Source organism: Filicampus tigris, chromosome 1, assembly GCF_054856515.1.
Source record: "Filicampus tigris isolate MCC_2025a chromosome 1, RoL_Ftig_1.0, whole genome shotgun sequence".
In the NCBI taxonomy this organism is placed as follows: Eukaryota; Metazoa; Chordata; class Actinopteri; order Syngnathiformes; family Syngnathidae; genus Filicampus; species Filicampus tigris.
In genome coordinates this window covers 12356443-12380853 of record NC_141217.1, presented here as the reverse complement: position 1 = coordinate 12380853, position 24411 = coordinate 12356443, and the positions used below count along the sequence as shown (strand labels likewise).

At 41.4% G+C, this 24411-nt stretch overlaps 1 long non-coding RNA gene across 1 annotated transcript in view; it reads right to left on the bottom strand.

Moving 5' to 3' along the window:
* The window catches only part of LOC147152806 (uncharacterized), a 58393-nt gene extending 40240 nt beyond the window's left edge, over window positions 1-18153 (bottom strand). Inside the window, exons 1-2 of the long non-coding RNA XR_015088987.1 lie at window positions 17951-18153; window positions 16306-16467 (exon numbers count right to left, since the gene is read on the bottom strand). This is a non-coding gene — a long non-coding RNA (uncharacterized LOC147152806). The remainder of the gene's footprint in view (window positions 1-16305; window positions 16468-17950) is intronic.
* Window positions 18154-24411: the final 6258 nt, after the last annotated feature.

Here is a 24411-nt window from a genome sequence, read left to right as displayed (position 1 = left end):
TTCACCACCACATTTTGAATTGCATGTTTGCAGCTTGTGTAATTTTGAATATTCCTACTGTTGCAAATCAACTGGAAAACCAACATGAACCTAGAAAGGTGATCAAAACAACACCTCTTGCCCTGACGTTTTTGCCCTTAGCAGGAGGTCATAAAGTGATGAGTCCAACATCGCACTGTCCAATGGAGTATATGCACCTCATTTAACGCTTAAAACACATTAGGTTATCGTGGGAAAAAAAAGTTTTCCCCAACAAGCCTTGTGGTCTCACCCGCACCAACATCCTCTAAATAATTCACGGCCGCTGAAACGGAGATAAAATATTCATGCAAAAGCATGTTAGAGAGAACAAGTTTTCTAAATAATCAATTAAGATTAAATCCTGCCATCTCTTCAGAGCGTGAATGTAAATTCACGGGCTTGTTTTTGCAACATTAAACTTACACACTGCAAATGGAATGGTTGGAACATCTCGACACTACGGGAAGTGTCGAGAACACGGACGTCCTCAATCACGTTTCCGCGCGACAGCTCAGCTCACCAGTATACTGTATTTACAAATTCCATCCATCCACTTTCAAACCAAGCATTTGTTCTCATTGGGGCTGCGGATGAGCTAAGGGGCGGAGCTACGTGGTGGCCAGTCCTGGCCATTTTGCTTGATTTGAATGAAAGAGACATCGATATCAGTATGCAAAATGGTGTCGGCCATCAGTGACAATTGATGCATCTGATTGGCGGTTAGCTAGCAAATCATGAGATATAAGTAAGCTATGAGATCACACGGCAATAGTTAGGGATTGTAAAGCTTCATCTGACTTGTGTTGTGCAGCAATGCAACACAGTGTAAACAGTCAGCAAATTCAACAAATAAGAGAAATATGACAGAGGATACGCATGCTAATTATCCAGAACTGCTCGCTGCATTCTAATTGATCATTTTGTGAAAACGATAGATATAAAGGAACGATTCTTAGACGACAAATTAACTGCTGTGTGTCTTACTTTTTGGTGCTGTATACCAGTGTGGTTGGTAACCAAACAGTGCCGAAGTGAACATTACACATCTGTTAAATTGGTACCCAGATAACCTTTTACAGTAGTATAAAGGGCAAACATGTGTCCCAGAAAAAACTAACAAAAAAAAACACTGCAGCACTTGTTGGAAGCACTACTTTCTTTAGTGAAGACAAAATTGTAGACTCTAGAAAAACTGTCTCGATATGACACAACAATGCCTAATTAGAACTTCTTTGAATATTGTCATTTATCCAGGTCATTTGATTGATTGCACCTGGACTGTTATGGTCTGAGCTGTCCCCTCTAACCAATGTGCCTGGCCTGATGAAGACGGCTCAGACAAGAGGCGGAACATCTTAGACAGGCAACCTGCTGCTCCAGATCCGCATGCGGCTCTTTCATGCTTATGTTGCGGCTTTGTGTGGCTTGGGAAAATAAATTCTAAGTGTCTGATTGAAGTGTGTTATTCGTCTCAAAAACGTCTATCGTGTCTTCTTATTAAGTCAAAGCTTTGGGCCAATTTTATATGTAGTAGATCAGATACCGATCTGATTTTTTGCAATGCGACCGTTGCCAAAACCGCTCCAGGTGACCTATATCCGACATTACTGATGTCTTCCGGAGCCCAAAATGCGCTGCGCATGGGCGGAGGGAAACTGGCGGCCGGGAGATCGAATCTGCAAAGTTGTTTTGAATAGCATGATAGACTTTAATACCATTTGAATCACGAGGTATAAAGTGGATATTTATGGTGATAGTAGTAATTCAGCCACGGTTCACATCGGCTCATTTTTTACACGCGGTTATGACGTGACGTCATCTTTTGTGACGTCTCCATGAAATGAGATGGAAAAGCCTCGCCTCATCATTTCCCCCAAATACTGTACAGTATTTCCACCTCCTACCGAATCGCTCCGCTGTCGAAATGCCCCGACACACTGGACCACATTTACCTCCGTAAACATCAACGAGAGACCGAGGTCGCATTTATGATGTAATAGGAACGCTAAAAAAATAAATAAAATAAAATAATTAAAAAAATTGGATTATTTCCAAAAAGATGGCAGATTACAGTCCTGTGTAAAGATGAAAGTGTCTTCCTATAGCCCTGATTTGCAGACGCTGTGCGCAGAGGTTCAGGAGCAAAATTCCTATTAACCAGGTAAAATAAATATTCAGGCAGTTATTTTGCAAATATTTATTTCCATCGTTCAGTGAAATAGTGCTCTTTTTTCCATTGTATCTATAAAATTCAGGTAAAAGCTACACGCTCCAAAAGCCCCAAGGATGACGGCTCACGGCAGTTTTGTTTGCTAGACAGATAATTAAAGTTCAACTTTTTAATTTTTGAATTCATTTGAAAGAAACCTTCAACCCTGCTTTTTTTTATAAGGGTTCAAAATGTGTTCGTTTAATACATAAAAATTAATTTTCTGTATATACACACACATCTTCATTTCAGATGTCAAAAAGTGTTTGCTGCTCCCAGTGTTTTCGTTTCGATGGAAACCAGGTCGAAATGGCTCTTTGAGTCTTAAAGGTTGCCAAACCCGGTCATCCGGTCTAGATGGATGTTGTCAAGTTTAACATGTCCACCCCGTTATTAGAGAAATATCTATTGATTCAAAAAACCTTTCAGAAATGTGAAATATATTTGATAAACATTTAGCTTTCCCACTGAGACTTTTTGCAAAATTAATGTCCATCATGTGCTCATTAAACACTAAGATTAGCCAGAAATGTCCACCTAGTAATTGTCCACCCTGTCAGCGAGCTCATTTTGCTGATTGCACATACGTGCATTGTCTACTTGCAGCACAGTTTCCATTTATCGAAAAAATAAAAGAAATAAGTGTGGCAGCTTAATAAATATACATTTGTAAAAGCAAAACGTCTAATTATTACAATGAAAATCAAATTCAATGGAAAATATAAACTTTTTGGGTGAAATGCAGAAGTCTCAAACGGCACCTTACGTTGATATTGACTTGAAAGCCATCAATCACATCCAATCCGTTATCGATACCGCTTATTGCACAAGTGCTGATCATACTGCCGGTCCTCCTCCCCCTAAGCGGATTGTGGCTCTGTTATGATGTTTTGGCAGCTCCGGTCAATGATAAGGACAACCCTGTCACCTCCCAGAAAGCTTCAGGCCAACGCTGACCTGTCTTTGGTGAAAAGCAGCATCCTGTACTTGCGATGAAAATGTTTGAGAGGGGTCGCCGAGCAAATTTGGCTGGTTACGCTGCGTCTTAAACAGAATAGATTATTTTTTGTCCCTGCAAAGATTTCCTTCTGCTCTTATTAATTTCAGAAGTTTTTGAAAAAGTTGTCAAAAACATGTTTGACTGTATTTTCATTGCCAGTTGGATATAATTCATAGAGCACTCAGAGCACGAAAAAAAAGTAGGACATCAAGGACGTTCCAATGTGCTTTTAGATTTGACTGAATTCAAGTAATGAAAACAGCATTTTAGTGCTCAGCAGCTGTGAAAAGTGACACTAATTTAGGCCTTATGTCACGACACACGTCTTGCTCTGCTCTGCAATTAAATCAATTCTTGACAAAAGAAAACCATCTCCTGCTATTTGAATGTAGCCCGCAGCATTTATTTTGTTCAATTTTCACCTTTGAAAGGGTATCAATTTGTTGAGTGAGGAGAGGAATTTTCAATTTACGAAAACGTCAAATCCAGATTGATTTTCAACATGTTCGGCGGGAGCCTGCATTTCACCGCAGTGAATAGGAGCGATGCAAACAATTTTAGCCCGGCACTTATGACGGGTCACTGCTGGAGAATTTGGCCACCATTAAAAACACATTGCAGTCCTGAAGCCGTCAAACACTACCTTCTAATTTGTGCGTCAATTCCATTGTATGGTCTCCACCTTTATGACTCCCGTATGACATAATTCAATAATTAAAAAATAATTTCAGAATTGGGTCCGACGGCTATTAATGAGCGTAATGAGTGCCTTTCTGTTCCTTGGAAACGGCATGGTAAAAATGACATGTGACATCAATGCATTTTCTCAACTAATGGGCTCACAGTTATTTCTTAGTGCCATTAAAGCCTAAAGTAGCTCGTACAAGATGTGATGCTTTTAAGAATCAGCAGTATGAATACCAGAGCCTGGCACTTGACCCTTTTTTGCCGGTCCGGCCGCAACCCTCCACCCTTGACCTGGGTACCCTTCCGGCCGCGACCCCCAGCCCTTCATTCATAAAAATGATCACTCCCTGCCTCGTTCCGCCCCCCCCCCCCCCCCCCCCCCAAAAAAAAAGAGTCCGTGATTGACGCCGCCGCGGGAGGGATGCGAACGGCAGAGGCTTTTTAAAGATCATTAGCTGGCTAATTTACTATTCGAACCCACTGTGGACACGCTTCAAACCAGTACTTTACTACTTACCCAACTGCGTGTGATTACTTCCATTGCGAGCCCTGGGGTTGGTTTTGTCGTATTGTATAATTATTTGGGTCCAACAGATGGCCAGAAGTAGCAGTCAACAAGTTACTTATTTATTTTGCACGCTTCCCCTTCTCCACCGCCTTAAAAATAAAAGATGCCAGCAAACCACTATACACAGCAGCTTTGCTACGGCATATTTCAGGAAGTCGAGAAGTGTGTGCGTGGCATGTGTCGCAGACCTGTCGCCAACAGCACAATGCGTCGGTCATCTGAATCGTGAATCAATGCACCGACGCGGGAGTAGAGAAAAGCCTAAAAAGAAGCCTTTCACTGAGTAGGCTGAGATGAAATTTGGCCGCCTCACGACCACATCAAACGCATGAGGGCCGATTTGTGGGCTGGACTAAAATCCACTTCCGGCCATGCTTAGTCCAGCCATTTTTTAAAATTTGTCATCCTCCACCCCTACGCCCCAAAAATGGACATCCGGCCCAGGGACCAACTGCCCAGCTCTGATGAATACCATTATTACTTAGAACAAGAAGCATAACTAAAACCCTTTATCTTCCAATACATCACCTCCAAACAAGTGCAAACCTCTACGCTACGATATACCAGTTCACAATCAAGAGCTATTTCATAACATGACAGAAACATAAAAACGTTTAATGAATTGCATTGTACTCAACAAATTTACTGATTATTTCTGAACAAAATGCATCCACCTTTCTTTGCTCCTTGGGTATAGTTAGTTTGTTAAATGTGTAGTAACAGCGAAGTAGTTTTTGCTGCTCTGAAAATGCAGATAAATCTGGGCTGACACAGGCCAGCCTGCAGCTACAGTGTTGTCTGAGCCATCCTCACAATGTCCAGTTATTCATGAAAACTTGACCTTGACAGTTAATTTTTAATAAGGTTCAGCATTCGTCCTCCTCAGTCACCCACTTGACAAATCGCAAGACTATTTAGCGCTACACGCTAAAAACCGTCGGGTCAAAAGCTAACCCAATTTGGGTCAAGAAGGCACCGGCCCCAAAACTTGGGTCAAACTTTCTGGGTTGTTTTGTATAAAACAACCACATTTTGGGGGTTATTTTGTACAAAACGATCGGTTCCTCTTCCAATTCAAAATGGGTTATTTTTGACCCAACTGTTTTTTAGAGTGTAATCAATCAATCGCAGGACAGAAAAAGGCACACAAAGCCTCCACAACAGCCAGTAGTGCTGAAAATGAAATCGGATTGTTTTTTTAAGGAAAAAAAAAAAAAAAAAAAGCTAATAGTGTGTATGTCATGAGTCAGCACTCCTGATTCTGAAGGCCCTGGGAAGATTACCGGTACATTGACATGCCCCCCCCACAATAAAAATAAATAAATACACTACTGAATACACTAATGGAAGCTGGTGTCAAGAAATTCGCTATAAAATGAAGATGATGTACTATTGGAAATAATTTATCATAGTTCCATTAAGTTGTAAATGTAGGTCAGTACTTGCTTCGTGTAGTGTTTATCTAACATAGAAAAATAACCCAGGTCACATTTAGGCCAGCAGAGATGGAAAGCCTTGCAGCACCTGATTGCGCTATATATGTTTGAGGCAGGGTGGACGACTGGTTAGGACGTCCGCCTCACAGTTCAGAGGTCGTGGGTTCGATCCCGGCTCCGGCCTCCCTGTGTGGAGTTTGCATGTTCTCCCCGTGCCTGCTTGGGTTTTCTCCGGGTACTCCGGTTTCCTCCCACATTCCAAAAACATGCTTGGTAGGTTAATTGGACTCTCTAAATTGCCCCTAGGTGTGATTGTGAGTGCGGATGTTTGTCTCTGTGTGCCCTGCGATTGGCTGGCAACCAATTCAGGGTGTCCCCCGCCTACTGCCCAAAGACAGCTGGGACAGGCTCCAGCACGCCCCGCGACCCTTGTGAGGAGAAGCGGTCTCGATAATGGATGGATGGATGTTTGAGGCAACCACCAGATTAACAAGCCCGTAGCCACTGTACCTCTGAGAGCGCAAAGATGTTTGTTTTGCAAGTGTGCCGTTCATGAGCACATAGTCGACATCCTGGGTGGGTGCAGCTTGGGTTAGGCCCGCACCATGTTGATTGATAGTGGCGGAGGCTAATTCCATGGCAAATGATACTATTATTCAGGGGCTCAAATTGAATTACTCCATCCATTGAATCTGCTTAACATTTTCCCCATGGATAGTTTAGCAACCGGTGTAATCTCCCCTACTTACTTACAAGCCCAGTTTGTCATGCCAGGCGTTCTGTCTACCTCCTTCCCTCCCTCCCTCCGACTGAAGGCTTACTTTGAAGCACCGCTGCAGTGAAAACATGATTCATCCTGCATGTGCCCACAAATGCTTGTAAAGGTAAAACAGCACATCACGCACTTAGCCTTCAAATACGATTATGCTTCTCTTGGGCTGGTGGTAAACTCAGGTCCAGAAGGAGACCGTCCGCAATCAAGAAAAGTCCATTTGGAGCCATGTCATTAGCATTTGCGTATTGTCCGAAATGTTGACTTTTATTCTACACCCTGATTGTGTTTCACGCTCTTCCTAAATCTTCCTAAATTTCTACGTGACCCCATTCTGTCAAATTCCAAGTCTATATTTTGGTTGTTTTGCGGGTTGATATATGTTGTGTTAAGACAGAAAACAGACACACACAAACACCAACCCTATTTTTGTCTTTGTCGCCTTTCCCCAGCACACCGTCTCTGGAACTTGTTTGCAATTCCCACAAGGTCGCACCAGTTTTAAACTTCCTTTCCCCAGACGTCACTGAGTTTGTTGACATAAGTTGCTACATTCGGCTAAACATTATCACTGCTCCAAAAAGAGCTACGAAGAGCTTCGTAGTGGAGCCATTGCAGTGCTTTCCTCGCATGATGACTCGAGATGACCTAAGAAACCAAATGACCTTAGAAAAAAAAGAAAATAATCAAGATCATTTAGCATGGCGATCCCCAATCACTGTGATTTTGTACACTAGTCAAAAGCGCGCTGGACACTGAAAAACGTTTTGTTGAATTTACTCAATTTTAATTTGTCAGTGGATGCACAAAATAAAATCATCTGATTGCACGTCTACTTAAAAATCTATCTGGATCCAGATGGTTTTACATTGTGCAACAACTTGACAAAATAAAATTGAGTTAATTCAATTCATTTTCTTTCATTGTAGATATGTCCTCAACACTGGGAAGAAAATAAGTTGGGTGGACTTAAAATTGCAAAGCAACAATTGCGATAAAATTTTAAGTCGGGCAATTCAACAAAATATTTTAAGTATGGTGTCGTAAATATTGGCTTTTCTGCATTTCACAGCAAAGAAATAAGAGTTTACAGAACTGTTGTCCCTTATACGCCCCCCTCCCCGACTTAAAGATTGAAGTAAAAACAACTCGGCAAATTGTTTTGTTTTGCTACTAACACTGTTGCCATGAATGTCAATAATTTATATTTAAGGTGTCCCAACATCATTGACTGTTTTCGCCCCCCAAAAATACAAGTTGTGTTTTTTACACAACACATCTTCCACTCTTTGAATTGAAGCTATCTTAAAAATTCAAAGAACACAAACAAAAAGAATCCGTTCCCAAATAGTGTAACTTTTGAGACATTCACATTTTGGGCTCCCACTGTTGCAATGAAAGCTGTCACCATGAACGCATTTCCAGAATGCCAACGATCAGACTTACTGACAGGACTGACTTGATTCTTTGTATTTGTGTCAGTTACATCCCACCAGCCAGTCGGCTTCTTTATGTAAACCACGAGCCCGAATGGTTGCACGCAGCCACAGAAGGCGGCCCTCTTCGCTCCCAAATGAGCATCACTTGTCAGTTCCGTCAACACTTGGATAATCCCAGAGCAATAATGTGCGTGTCCACCAGTCTCATAAGTCACTGATGCATCGCTTTCTCTCTGCTCGAAAACAACCGCCTCATTATCCTTTTTCTGGCTGTAGACAGGCGACACACACTTGCCAGCGTGCAAGGGGAGATGTCATGAATACACTCCTCTCCTTCCCTTTCCCAAGGATGTCACTCGTCTGTATCTTGCTTTAGTTACTCTATAAAGATGTATGCTATTCTATTCTAGCGGACAGCAGCAAAGTCCTCGAGCTATTAAGTCATGATTTCCATCCATTACTATACGATAACCGGACGATTACACGGTGAATTGCAACAACACACAATGCAGCATTGAACATTAGACACACGTGCATTCACATCAAAGTCTGTAATAGAGCCACTGTACCCAACAGATGCAGGTCGGACCACTGGACAGCATTAATGAAATCATAATATCGTATAGCGTAAGCATCTGCGATGGGGTCTATGGCTAAATGACCCATACTCGCTCGTGTAGCTCACTTTGGACACTATGTGAAACGCACTATTCCACAAATGCAATCTAGGTATTATAATGATGAACAGCTGGTGCTTTCATTCATTGCTAATGTTGACAAATTAGCAATTAGCAGCCAAATTGCACACAGTAAAATACTGTACTGTATGAGGATCAGGTCTGATCTCCACCACTCACATTCAATCAGCAGCTTGGGAACAGATAGTTGTTCATAGCCAGTGACATTTTCATATGAAATAACAAAAATAAATCAAGATAATAATAGGGGAATTGAAGTAGCTGAGGTTTATCGCACTATATAGCTGTGCCACATTTGGAGTCAAGGTAGCGGGTTGAAAAAGAACCAGACACAAACAACAACAATTGCCTCAGCAACCAGCAAGGAGAGGTGGAGCAACTTTGATTACAGTTTTGCTGCCAGGAAACTGGAGAGCCTCAATTCTCTTGTGATCTTATTGCCAATGGAGATTCAGTGAAAACTATTTGCCTTTCAGTTAAGAAAAAAAAACTTAAATAAAAACTAAAGCATGCAAGACAGGAGGGATATTGTACTCACTTTTAAACTTGTGTCCAGTCAGCAAAAATCTAACACACAAATTCACACATTATCCAATAATAAAGATATGATCATAGTATTTTTTATATATTGAATATTGACTGCAAGCATATATATATATATATATATATATTTTTTTTTTTACACTTGCATGACAGTCAAAAGGGGAGTTAGTGATTCCACCCAGAAGTAGAAGTCTTTCGTTTTCCTCCTAAAATGACAATGTGTTATTTTGAGATAATTATTTTTATAAACGAAATGTAAGAACAGACGCGCTTTAAAAGGACGAGGACGGATGGGATCGGAGGACAGTTATTTTTATGAATAAGGACGGAGGGACAATGACGGAAGGTGCTCAGGTCACAGACAGAGGACGGAGGACGGACCGGCAAAATAGGGTAAAGTGCCCGGCTCTGCTAAACAGGAGAAATCAGGAATGTTATCAGTCCGGCATCTTAAAGATGAAGTCAAACCCCCAAAATTCTTTGCAATCATATGTTCTATGTGCATTCACTAGTCTAAACCTGGCATTCTGATCAATATTGTGTTTGTGGAATCCAAATTGAGCAGCAAAATCCACCTGTTTTCAGCCATCTCAGGGGGCAGCCACCACAGTTGTTCAGGGCTCAGGTAACGACCTATCACGGCACACCTGTTTGATGAAGCTGAGCCATGATTGGTTGTTAGCTGAGCCCTGAGCAACTGTGACGTCATTTTCGGTTGACAGCAAGTGGCAGAACGGCCGCGCCCTGAGATGGGCAAAAACGGGTGGATTTTACTTCTTAACTCATATTCCGTAAATGCAATCTTAATCTGAATCTTAATATGTTTTGACTAGTGGGACTGCACAGAACATATTATTGAAAAAAAATATATGCTTGGGTTTACTTCCTCTTTAATAAAACCAGTGTTGATGCCTGAGTGAGGAGGATACTTCGTGGGGCAACATTAAGGGACTCAATTACCTACTTACCACCACCCATCCATAAATACATAGAGTGAAATCATGTGTTTGCACAAATTTTCACACCCTCTCAACTGTGGATGTGATAAAAATTGACATCACATTCACACTCATGATAAGTTGGAGTCAGCACACATCTTCCACCATTTAAAGCGCCTCTGATTATTCCAAAGTTCAGGTGATCGAGACGGCTTTTCCTGACATTTTTTTTGTAGTTACAGGCATACAAAAGAATTTCCGAGGCATGAATTATGCTATCAGCGATTAGAGCACATGTGTCAAGGTCAAGGCGGCATCACTCTTTGAGGCTGCGTTTCGTTTCTTCTGCTGGAACTTGCCATCCCTGGAACTTACACACAGTGTGAAGTCAGTGTTACCGTGAAACCTACTAACTACAACTACCACTAATTGTCTCTTTCTGGCATTAGCTCTCGACCAAACGTGTATGCCTTTTTTTTAGATGATGTCTTTTGTTATTTTGTCATTGTCTTTGTCACTGTGCGCCTGCTGCAACATTGGTTTCCCTTTTAAGGACAATGAAGAGATTCTAATTCTGACTGCTTGAAAGATAATCCATGTCAGGAAAAAGCCTGCAAGAACATCAGAACTTTATTTGGGATTAAAGCAGAGGAACGTTACATGGTGGCCGGTGTGCGCTGACTGCTAGTTAACATGAATTTGAATGACTGGTTAGTTCTGAACACAGCCACGTTCCTCTCTCGAAAATATATTATGATTATTATTTGTTTTTTTTCAATTGAGTGGTACAGGTTGCAGTTAATTACTTTCATTTGCTCCTTTTTAAAATCACAAAAATCTGGCATTTGAACAGGGGTGTGTAGACTTAATATATCCACGTTTTGCATTGAATCATGAACGACTTGCATACTGTGAAAAATCGCGTTCTCTATTCCGAGACGCAATAATAATTGAACTTGTCAGTGTCAGTTTAGCACAGTTTTTCCAATTTAATTGTAGGTTAAAAGAGACTCATTAGCTTGCTAATTAAGTCATGTTAGGCTATCGTCATTAACATAACATAATATTTTCTCAAGGTTGACGGGTCTGCATCACAATTTAACACACATTTACATTTCATATTCGCCATTAACCTTTCTAAAAAAATAATAATAATAATAAAAATTAAAAAAAAACAGCTGGCTGTAGTGAAAATGGGGAATGAGGAAAAAAGATTAGACCAAGGGGCTCTCAAACTTTTTGGGACCCCCACAGTGTAGGATGCCAATTAAATAAACACAATGTGCAGGCCTAATTGCCAGGTGATATTGTTTTGTTTTTTTTGAGCTTCAACCAAAATATTCATGACATGTTTAATAGAAAATAAATAATTAGATTCTAATTAACCACCGTCGTTAGCTGACTTGTATTGCTTCCACTAACAACATAGCTGCAAACAGAGAGGTGCCAGTTTATAAAAGCACAGTCAGCGTTGTCATCTTACAGTAATGACAATTAATACGATTGTAAATAAACAATTTATACATCCTGATTGATTCATTGAGACTCCTTCGGGCTACTTGGGGGAAGTATACATTCATGCAGACAAACGAGGATGTGTTTCATAACGCCTGTAAGTGAATCAGTATGCTGCTGTAATATTAGAGGATAAAGAATATATGCCTGAGTTCTGTTTAATTGTCTGTCTACATGTTATGATGTACCGTTTGTGTTCAAATATCCATAGCTTAAACACCGCCACATAGATGCTATTTGTTAGCCCGTTTGTGGCTTTTTGCATAGTTAGCATTAACCTTACAGACTTTCCTAAGGCGAAGCTAAGTGGGCGCTTTAAATATATGACGTCATTCGTCATGTCATTCCTCTTTGTTTTATATTTAATTTGACAAACTACAACTGCGAGTGAACTTAAACAGTTTGAACAAAACATGCTGTATGTTAGTTGCGGAAGGTTGATTTTTAAATGAACTGAGAGCAGAGCACACACGCAGTGATACTGGGCTTATGTCTGTGTTGGCTGTTGGGTGGGAATGGGTAGGGGGAGTGTCAGTAGGAGGAAGACTGATGGGTGCTGGACGTCAGGCATTTAGGGAGAAGTCCGTCTGTTGCACAGTGTAAGCAGAGGCAGCCACCATCCATCTCCATTACACACGTCCACATGCCAACTCCTCCGAGAGTGACCAGGGGGAGGCAAGGGTGGCGAGCGCAGAGGAGGAGGAGGGAGGTGCCTGTCTGTCAAAACGTATGCATGTTGCGCTTGTGTTAATCACCGGTGGAGCAAGACGGGCAAGAGGAGGGACATGACAAGAATACATCCTCAGTGTCTGCTCTCTCTCTTGAAGCAACACTTTTCTAGTTTGGTATTCATGCGAGTGAAACATGAGCGGTGGGAAGTACAAGTACTTCATGACTTTAATTTGCATTTTTCTGGTAACTTTACCATACTTGACAATTGAAACAGATGACTGTTCGTTTTACTCCTAAAATACTGCAAGCTTGCTCTTTTTTTTTTTTTCAACCTCCACGGCTGACAAAAAAAAAAAAAAGCTGCAAATAGAAGGCTGCGGTTGGAGTCTTGATTGATTTATTGAGATCTTGTGGACAGCAGCAACACGGAGGAGCGGGTAGAAGGGAACATTCGCAACAATGACGCAACATAGTTGGAGAAGCAATATATTCCCCATACCAGGCCTTGTTTAAGAGATATCTTTGGTGCTGTCGGCTACAAGAATGATTGGTGACGAACGAATACAGTATGTTTTGTGTCAGCCTAAAAAAACTCAAGCTTCTAGCGGTCAAACATTCTCCGTCTAAGCTGAAAAAAAGTACGGGTAAGGTGTATTCTTTCCATTATAATAACATATTTTTTTGTTTTGTTTTTATGTCAGTTCTAATGAACCTGTCAGAATTTCAGTATGAGCGCTTTTAAGTTAACAAAGGAGGAAACATATTTTCTGTATGAGCCTTTTTTTTTTTTTTAGCAACATGCATATTACGTATCATTGACAGTAAAAAATAGTTTTTACTTTTTCATTTTCTACTAAAGTATATTTCACTGTTGTTTTTTTTTTTTTTTACTTTTACTTGAATAAACGAGTACTGTACCTGTAGGCTACTGCTACTTATTTTAAGTTACAGAGTGTACTTTTGCCATCGCTGTAGGAAAAAAATATACGATGATAGTGAATCTAAGCGAAAGGCACTTCACAATAGGATTTGATGAGTTGGTTTTCTGTGTTGTTTTGTCATACTGTCTTCTCTGTTGCATCATGACTGTTTTGATTTTGGATTCCCACCATGCTTCCTCGCCGCCCCGTCACCTCACCTTCTGATTGGCTGCACGTCACTGTCAACCAGCTGCGTCCTTGTTTGTCCTCGGACTACTCCACACCCGGTGCAAAGTCGGGCCAAAACAATCCAACATGTTGACTATCCCCAATGTGAGGTTAGACGTCCTCGCGACTGGCCCGAGATCAGGCTGAGCACACCACACATGGCAAGCTTATCTGCAAAGATTATCTTTGGAGCCATTACAAGAGTCGGCCCCGAACTACGATTGTTGGAAGGTGGAGATTCGAGGCTTAAATCGGGTTGATAATCCCGCCGTGTGAACCGCGGGTTTAACGCAAGGTGGAGTGCTCTCACAGGTGCCCTTCACAAGTCTTACTTTTTAACAATCGTACTTGTCATACAAGTGTAAAAGCGACGTTAACAACAACTAGAAAGACAGAAACATGAAAACCCCACACTTGAACTTTGATACATGCATATTAGGGCTGTAACAAAAACGGTTTGAACTGGAAAACCGTTTTTTGATTTAAAAATTGCGAGTGCATCGAATCGGATTGTTTCACTTTGAAATGTATCGAGATACGTATCGAATCGTCTTTTATTGAAGAGATATGTCTTAGAAGGAATTGGCACATTTACAGTATTGAGAAATTCATTCGAATGTGTGTAAAATAACAACAAGAAAAGAATTGTAACATACACTATCGAACTGAGCCATACTATATTGATTCGAATCGTAATCTCACGGAGTCCAACCGAACCGTTCCACTTTCAAATCAAACCCTACTCGAATAGTTTCGCACCTAACATATCGGCCATGCTATATCGAATCGTAACCTCACGGAGCCGAACCGAACCGTTCCACTTTCAAATGGAAAAGTTCTTGAATAGTTTTGCACCTAACATATCGAAAACCTATCGAATCGTCTTTTGTGGAGAGATGCACACGCCTAATGCTTATGCTGTGCATATTCTAACACTGGTGTCTTACCGCTTTGAATGTGAGTCTTATCACATTACATAACTTCTTCTCTTACATTCTTCATCTCTTGAGGCCGCTTGTTAAGGCTGTTCCTTTTTTGCAATATGTGTTGAAAAAAAGCCGCAAAAATGGAAAACCCACACTATGTCTCTTGTCTCGTGACGTCATGCATGACGCAGAATCGCCCTTTTAAAGACCTATTTTTGAGGAAAGTTTCTAAATTTATAAAGTGCCTCACTAATGCAATTCAGACATCGGAAGCAGCAGCGGTGATGCTTGCAGTGTTTTATAAAGGCGGAATTGATCTTGTTTACATAGATGAAATGAATTCTCCACAGTTCTCCTCCTGAAAATACATCACAAATGATTAACAAGTTCCGTGGTGTGGCAGCAGCCCGAACAAACATCCTGAAGGTTTAAAGATGCATATTTTTGAAGCTTGGAGAGAAATTTGCTCCACTGGATGTTTTCCTTTCCACTCTGCTCACGGCCACAAACTCTTTATTACTACAAATGCAAACTCAGTGAGCTTCTTACCTCCTAATTCCTAAAGTCAACATCGTTCACAGACTCGCCAAGTCCATGACATAACCAAACCTGGTGCAATGGGTGGATCGTAGTTTTTTAGTATGAGGTTAACAAATGAGCTAGCACGCTTTTATGAAACAGTCAGCCGCTAGCTGTATCCATTGAGAGAGTGAATACTGCATACTGCACTTAAGGTCAACCCTATCCCAAGTAACATAAACATAACCAACTCCAGCGTACACAGTGCTAAACCTGTGAATGGAAACATCTGAAAGATTGTTCTAGAGCTGCTAAAAATGTGACAACGTGTACCTCAACTCTTCCATTCAGAATTGATTCGAATCAGGCAGGACCACCTTGAGCAGAAATGGACTTTTTCAAGGCTCAACTTGGAGCATCCTTAAGTAGAGGGGACTTTTGTGTTGTGTGACAGGTAAGTGGCCTGTGTGCCCATTTATTGTATTCATGGGCAAAATTGCGACATCGTTGAGTAGGTAAGAAATGCATGACCATTTTTAATCCAACAACCCTTTTTCCATGGTTTACTTGGGTCGTTGTAGTTTCAGTAATGGTATATCATCAAGAACGGGGAAGGTCTTTCAAAAATTCATCACAGATTTTTGTGTTCCAAATTTAAAAAATGAGAAATGAGTGCACTTATGGTCCATTCAAAACATCATTTTGACCAACATTGCTTTCAGCACATTAGTTCCTTGGACAATGAGATATTATGAGCCTTTGTTGTTTTTACATCCACACATTTCTATTTCTAATGTTATAAATAAGAAATAACCTATATGGCAAATACCGACGAAGTAGTGACCAGATAATTTCTCAATAGACAGTTTTGGTATTGTGAACATAGCAAGATTATTGCTGCAGCAATAATAGCATTTTCGATGTATACAAAGGTAAGTGAATAGACTACAGAGAAGCGCACGGTAACATATTCGAAGATGTGTTTTTGAAAAAAAAACTGTGGGCTTTCGATATTGGTACATCCCTACTGATGAGAAGATGGTTCTCATAGGAAAGGCAGTTTTTGCCTGATGAAAATGTCATTTCAGACCGCGGCAGAATTTTTAAGGAAAAAAAAAGTCTCACTCTCTGTCTGTCACATACACACAAGTGAAGCAGCCCACCGCTGTCCACGTCCAAGTGATTAATGGTTGTTCTCTGCTCCTCCCACTCACCTGCACTCAGCTATTTGATTGATGGGCCTGGGGGCTTGACAGATGGACAGATGTGGAATGCTGGAGAGCCCAGGCAGGGAGCTGAAGCTAAATCCCACTGGCATCAACATCCTTTCCCTAGGCAGCGGCAACGATGCAGTTTTATTCCTATGCGGCCACATTCTTTTAATTGCACAGAGATGAAAAATGTGGAAAGGTTGGTGACATTATGCACTTCTGGTAATGTTTACATCAACAAATGGTGTCAGAACAGTCCATATTCACATTTCTATTATTGTTATTTTGGATCGCTTAAAGCAGCAGTCAACCCAAACATATTTTTTCAAGACTATGTTTTATGTAGGCCCACTAGGTGGAACACGGCATTCTGATAAATATTGTGTTTGTGGAATAAGAGTTAATCCACCCGTTTTTAGCTATGTATGGGGCGGCCATTTTGTCATTTCTGTCAGCTGAAAATGACATCACTACTGCTCAGGGCTCAGGTAACGACCAATCACGGCTTACCTGCTTTCTGAAGCTGAGCCATGATTGGTCATTACCTGAGCCCTGAGCAGTTGTGATGTCATTTTCAGCTGACAGAAGTGACAAAATGGCCGCCCCATACATAGCTAAAAACGGGTGGATTAACTCTTATACCACAAACGCAATATTTATCAGAATGCCTTGTTTCAACTAGTGGGCTTGCATAGCACATATTCTTGAAAAAAATATCTTTGGGTTGACTTCCCCTTTAACTCATATTACAGAAACACAATATTAATCAGAATGCTATGTTTCAACTGGTGGGCCGGCATTGAACATATTGTTAAAAAATATATGTTTGCGTTGACTTACGCTTTAAAGACAATTCTGATTCTTCTGACATTGTGCAAGAGGTGAAAGATAAAAATCATGATTATATAATTGCATTTGGTGCCTCTGATTTTGTCTCATAATGATACCGCTGCCAATCATTTTCCAGGACACATGGAGGTTAAATAAGATGATGAAACTAATTATTGGCTTGAAATTAAATCCCAGCCAGCAATATGATCCACTGTATGCAAACCTGCACGAGGTATGTTTGTTTTTGTCATTCTAAATTTGCATTCACAGTAGTGGACTTTCATGAAACTGTCCTCACTATAAACCAATACAGAGTGTCTTTATCTCCATCAATCAAACAGTCTCTTTATAACAGAAAGACTTTGCGGCTGTGACAGGGTTCCTCCATCGCTGTGGGTGAAGCTCACAGTGCAACGTTTGAGTAACAAGACAAGAGGCAGCGGGAAGGCGGGTGGCTCCCTTTGCCGTTATCTCTGTTCTATTGTGAAGTGAGAGCTGCAGTTTGTGGAGGAGCAGAAGGCAGACAGAGCCATAAATCACTCGTCTTACTAATGGCAGTTCCAAATGAGGCCTCTCATCAGACAAGACAAGTGCCGCTCTGTGTGCTACTCCGAGCTCCGATGTAACATCTGTGCGCTCTCAAGCAAATGTGTCTGCTATGTGTGTCGCCCTTGCATCCATTAGCAACTGTCTACTGAGCCTTAACAGTTCAATTGCGTGTCATCTGGCTTGGATCTTATTTGTGCAAATTTTCTGAGATTCCATCGGTTTACTTTCATAAATTCAAAAGGTCTCTGAAGGGCTTCGATGTACTCACTCACCATTTGTGTGTTCAGGCCAGGAGGTCAGGATCCAGGTTACGGACGGTGGACGGGTTGATGACTTATACAAACAACGCTGATCTTTACATCTTGAAATGAATGCAAAATGTCAAAATAATGCTTTGAAAACGCTTATCCAGCAAGAGGCCTGCATCCACGCTGTCTCTATTGTCATCAATGAGTGCGCACGCACGCCTAACTTGAGGCGGCCATCTTACTTTTAACCTTTGACCCTTGCAAGCTGTGTACACCTCTACGTGCAGTAGCCATGCCTGGCCAGTGGGGGACACAATAAACAAAAACCTCAATACTAAGATGAAGACTTCAACAGTAGAACTGAACTACCGTACAACAAAACTACAACTTCTTTATTTATTCACCCCAATAATAAAAGTTTCTTTTCATTTCCACAGCCAATTATGAAAATGTGACTAAGACACAAATCGGAAAAGATATAGCGGTGGCAAACAATCAGGAGGAGCAGAAAGGTTGGCCTATGGTCAAGTGTCCTGCATCACAAAAAAGAATGCATCTTACAGAGTAGTCCTTATACAGTGCATTCACTTCTAGAAAAGGGAACATTTTACCCGCGGGGTAACCTTATTATAAGAATCAGGCTGCAAAATGAGCATAATCTATTCCACCACACCCCATGATCATGAAATTGATCGAATGATTTAGGGTCAATGCAGTTTATAGTTGAGCCCATGCAGAGGCGCCCAATGTTTCTCTCTGAGTGAGTCCCGGGTTTTTGTTCTATTTGGTAAGTGGCTGATGACGTTTGAGGGGGAATACTGCTGCTGTGTACAGATAGGAGCTGAAAGGAAGAAAATGCAATTACTATACCTGTCGAAGCAACAATGGCCGCGCAGCCGCGTTGCTACTCACTCCACTTGAAGAAGCTGACAAGTAGTGTTGAATTGTGGCAGCACAAAAGCCACCCTTGCTGAGCTCCCACGTCAGTGCTTGGTCCAAGATAAAAGGTTATGTGACACTCTTATTTTAAAAGGCCGATATGTGTTTCTCTTAACATATTTTGTGCATGAACAGTATTTTAGGTCCAAGCTTGGAAGTACAATACAACAATACAATATACTCAGAGCTGGGCAGTCTGTCTATCTGATGGACGGGTCCGATTATCCGTCACTGACGGACGAATCTTTTGTCGACGTTTGACGAAGAAGGGGAACAATTTTAAAGCAACACTGGGCAAGAATTCGACCTTAATCCTTTTTTTTCACAACTCCTTTTGATGAAACATTGACTTCAAAGTAATTGAATGGGACTTTTGTCATGCCCAGAAGGGCTCTGTATCATATTTACTGGCACTGAGCAACTTTGAAGCGGGAGGGAGTAACCCTGGCACACACAAAAAATACAAATGTCCTGAATTGCTTTACGGCATACTCACTTCCTCCTTTCGCTCTAAGGACAGGAAGTCGATTCAAACGTCTACGCTCTATTACTGGTGTCATGCAGAAGCCCCAAAACATACAAAAAAACTAAAGTATTTATTCAACTAAATTAGATTCATGATCTCATCGCTATTCATCTTTCACACAGCCACTGGACATAGAAATGTAATTCAGTCCAATTGGCAGGCCAGCGAGAGCTCAGGATTTCACGACGCCACGCGCTGGCGCTCATGGGAAATGCGGTTGACTTTCGTCAAAACACTTTTGTCCACATGACGCCGCCATAATCAACAAAAAGTGAGAAATGACACAGTGTTGCTTTAGACGGATTAAGCATTAGACGGAAACCCCTTCATTTAGTCCGCCGTCCGTCCGCAATCCGTCATTAGTCTATTTTTAGCGGCGAGGCTTCGATGGCCGCGGCGAGCGCATGGAGGAAAATAGTGAGTTGTTGTTGCTTAGGGGACAGATTTGAGTGAGGGACTCGATGCTTTTTTCAACATATTGCTCAAAGACACTTGGACAGCAAAGAAACTGGGATGGATTGAGACAGCAGTCTGTTCACCCAATGGGTGACTCTGCCACTCAACTGGGCATTGCCTTTATTGCAACTTGACAAGCGTCACAGATTACCTGTCATGCTCCGGCCTGCCTTCCCTTTTTGGCGACAGCTGCTGAGTCGGCACACGTGCGGCACTGACTCTGCAAAGGACGCTCAGTGGGTCTGCTGTGATTGGCAAAGAGATATCAAGTGGAAGGACCGATGCAAAAGCAATTTTCAGGAGATGTAGGGAATATATTGAGGTCAAGTGAACTTATTTCTTTTCCCAAGTTCGCTTCTCATTGAGTCTATTCTTCAACACATTCGGGACATAAAGAATTGAGGTACCCAGGTGAATGCTGACTTACCTGGACACCTATGGTCAGAGGCGTGTTTCTAGTATGTGCAATATGTAAGGCCGCAGAGGAGAGAAAAGGTTTTCTATAATAGATAATTGGCATTGGTATGGCGAATCTGCACCCCCCGTACGCACACATAAGGAATCTTCAAGGCTTTTCCGAATGAACGTTGTGAAGTGAGAGGTTATGCTGTCAAGGAAGTATGACATTTTCTCCTTAGATCTAGGGGTTAAGGTTAGCTTGATTTCATAGCGGAGTGCTTCATTAAAAACACAAGCTAATCAGTGACATTATTGCTTGACAAATCAACAACTGCAAGTTGTTCTCTACTTTTTTCTGGCATTACATTAAAGTAGGAGTAAGTTAGTATTTTTCAAAATGTGTCGGTATAGCGGCAGCCTATAGCTACAGATTAAATCTTAGGACAAGTGAAAGTTTCAGAATAAAAGTACTCAGCATGCATTAAATGCTGAAATTATTCCTGTATTGATAGTTGAATAAATAACATTGTAAAGGGTGCTGCACAAAAGTTTTTTTACTAGGAGCACAGTATCACTAACTTAAAATTTTAGGAATACTGGAATAAAATGTAGGGGCGCGCACGGTAAATTGACTTGCAAAGTATGCAAAGTAAATATTTACACTTACCTCCATTAAACTGTATTACTGATAAATACTTGCAGAAACGTCCATCCCGTGGACGGGCTGCTAACGCTCGTATGAATCTAGCGGCGATCAGGCTAGTCAAAGCTAGCGACCTAATGCTAACTCTAATTCAGACCCATTTGAGTTGGAGTCTTTATGTTCCAGTCGCGTTTTCTTTTTGTGTCATCACAACATCCTGTTTCCGCCAGTGAGAAAAGTCTTTTGATCCAAAGTGTGTCAGCAACAAAAATTCATTTCATATTCTTTTTACTGTTGCTGTGTTCTTGCTTTTTTTTATGATTCAATATATTTTAAAGAAAAGATAAAATATAAATGAGATGCCATTTATAGGCCCGCAACAGCCTACAGTATGGCGTATCGAACACATGATGAAATTGAAGTGTCACATTTATGGAAGACTATGCGTGTTTAAAAAACAATCAGTCGAATCTTGATTGTAGTCACGGATGAAAGCTGCCTTCAACATTTCAAAAGGAAATCAAAAACCCCATAATTGCTCACATGTGGTGCTTCTAAGAACGTTTTGCTAACTTTGAAGAGCCTCCGCTGCTTCTCTAGCACAGAATGAGAAAGGAGAGTAAATGCTCCAGGACATATGATTGTACAGATGCCAATTCAATGTGTCGATGTGATTCTGAAGCTACATCTCAAATCGTGAGGTTTATTGACCATTCCTTTCCCACATTCGCTGCAATGACCATCAATTCAGCCATTCCTTCCTTTACAGCTTATGTACTCCACAGGTGTGCTGCCCAGGGAGCAACTAATAGAAAGTGGGGACATGAAGGGGAAACCTCTTCCATCAAGCAGCTTGATTTGAAATGAGGGGGGTTGGTGGTGACACAGTAGCCTAAGATTTGGGAATACAGGGAGACAGGTGGGTGGTGAATAACTGAAACATAATGAGCCCATTAGATACAAAGGGTTTTATCAAAATGTGAGTCTGTGCAGACTTAAAATTACATTGTCCACACACCAAGTGGCTTTAAATGGATTTTCCACAAAGCGGAACACAGGTGTCTATTGATTAGGATGAATTCAACACTTTAAGATTTTTGTGTACTGTTAAGGGCTCATTGGTTTTCATTGTGTGTTTTAGTCATATTTTCAAACCAGTTCTTGTCGTAATATGAGCAGGAAAGCTGACAACCTCAAAATCCCCCTTCAAGTACTGCAAGGCCATTCAAGCTATGAAAAGTTGCCATCACTGTGACATTAAAAAGTCCATGTTTACCAGTTCAAATCATTAGCTGCCTTTTTACAGCAATGATGTCGCTTTTGCGTCGAAAGGCACGCTTTCCTGGCCCAAAAATGACACAAATACAGTGGTGCCCTAAAGGCCAGGGTGCAAAAATGTTTCAGAGTCTGTTAAAATTCATATTCTCATTTGTAATAGGTTTTATAATACATACAAGTCACTTCCTGCGAGTTGTCAACCACAAATCGATTAGAAAATAGGTTTTACTTACGCATTCCGAGTGTTTCCGAACCTCACGGAAGCTCGGGGAATCGTGGCTCTAGCCACCGGAAGCGACGTAGATGTAGCGAAACCGCTCGCTAGCCCGTAGACTACAATTTCCACGCGCTACAAACACAGCACATTCAATGGCGAGCGATGTTTTGGAATGGGAGGATTTTGAAAGACACAAGCCGACAGAAGGGGGCGTTATTTGACCGTTCATGATTAGTAGTCACTGAATCCTCTGGCCACTGTGACGTCACATTTCCGGAAAAAGCCGAAGATGAGGGGGCGCGAGATTCAAACGGCAGACGACACATTCTGAATTGCATTTTGTGATTAAACTGCTGTCTACCAATGACCTAATCACATTGTAATGACAGATATGCATTGTAAACGGGGCTCTAGAGGGCTACAGAAAAGTTTTCGATGTTTGCACCCTGACCTTTAATGTGCCATTAATGTGCTTAAGGGGTGTTAACACCATGACACCAATCCTATTCATTAGCCCATCTATATCATTTGGCATTGTTAGCATGAAGCTAAGTGGATTTCTAAGGCAAAACTATGTGGTTGTTTTACACAATGCATAATGTATTTTGTTTAATTTGACAGTAAACTTCATGTGGGAGCAGCAGTAAACACTTTGAAATTTATATTTTTTTACTGGCCAAACTTTTTGTGAAATGATTTGAGTTCACTGCCTCCACATTGTAAAAAAAAAAAAAAAAAAAGTTGCTCGTAAGTCCAAGCAAAAAAATGAACGATTTAAAGACAAATAAAATAATCTTAAAATGAAGTCTAAAATGTGCAGGAAGCCAGTAAAGGGAGGTCGGAATTTGAGTTATGTGCTCCCTCTTACGAGCTCCAGTTAGGAGGCGAGCAGCTGCATTTTGGACCAACTGAAGATACTTAATTAAGGGAGGACAGGCTGACTCCAAAATAAAGTAACTTGTTGTATTACAACGCAAACGTTTTTTCAATAAAATGCAATGGCATTGCGTTATAAATCAATCTTAAATATTCTGATGATGTCCCCTGGCAGGCTCCGTTCTAGTGACCGATGTGGTTGTGTTGGCAGCTAAATGCTATCTTGGTCATGTCATGTCATCTTCCAAACCGCTTATCCTATATAGGGTCGCGGGGAGTTGCTGGAGCCTATCCCAGCCGTCAATGGGCGAAGGCAGACTACACCCCGAACTGGTCGCCAGCCAGTCGCAGGGCACACATAGACACTGTCACTGAGCGGGAATCGATCCCACGCTGCCCGCACACAACTCAGGCGTGTGTACCACTACACTATCAGCGGACGCTATCTTGGTTAAACAGTTCAATCCACTCACCATACTCCCAGCCGGTAAGTGGATGTGAATAGAAAATTAGCCAGTTAATGAGCTTTAAATAATGTTTATGAATCATGAAACCTCTACCGTCCGTTAGCATCTCTCCCACGGCATGCACGGACAATTTATTGATTGAATTTATTTATTTTTGTTCAGCGGGTAGGACGGACTGACGGAAGGAGGACGATTATTTTTATGTACGGAGGACGGACCGGCGAAATAGGATGAAGTCCCCATCTCTGGTCACTTGCGTAAATAAAGTTGTATGGCCATACAGTACATGGAACAGGGATGAAATGATTGCAGAGGTAGCCACTGGCTGAGCAGTATCATTTCCGCTGAGTGGCAGCATAAAGAGAGGGTCACTCTCAAAGTGTGCAGACTAACTCTATAAAACATCTCCACTCAGGGCAGAATCGCTCTCCCCTAGTGTCTGACTCACCCCTCAGGGAGCAATTACTCTTCGGTATCTTCACTACCTTTCGAGACATTCATTTTCCTCAGCCCATCAACATCAGAGGTGCTCTTCTCTCCATGTGACAATAATTCTGAAGCAGCCAAAGCATCAACTGATCACCGCTCACACATGCACAACATTGATTTCCTTTCAGTGCTCGGATTTACAGTCCTACTTGTGGGGTCAGTGAATGCAATGCTTGAAAGCTTCCCTGCTT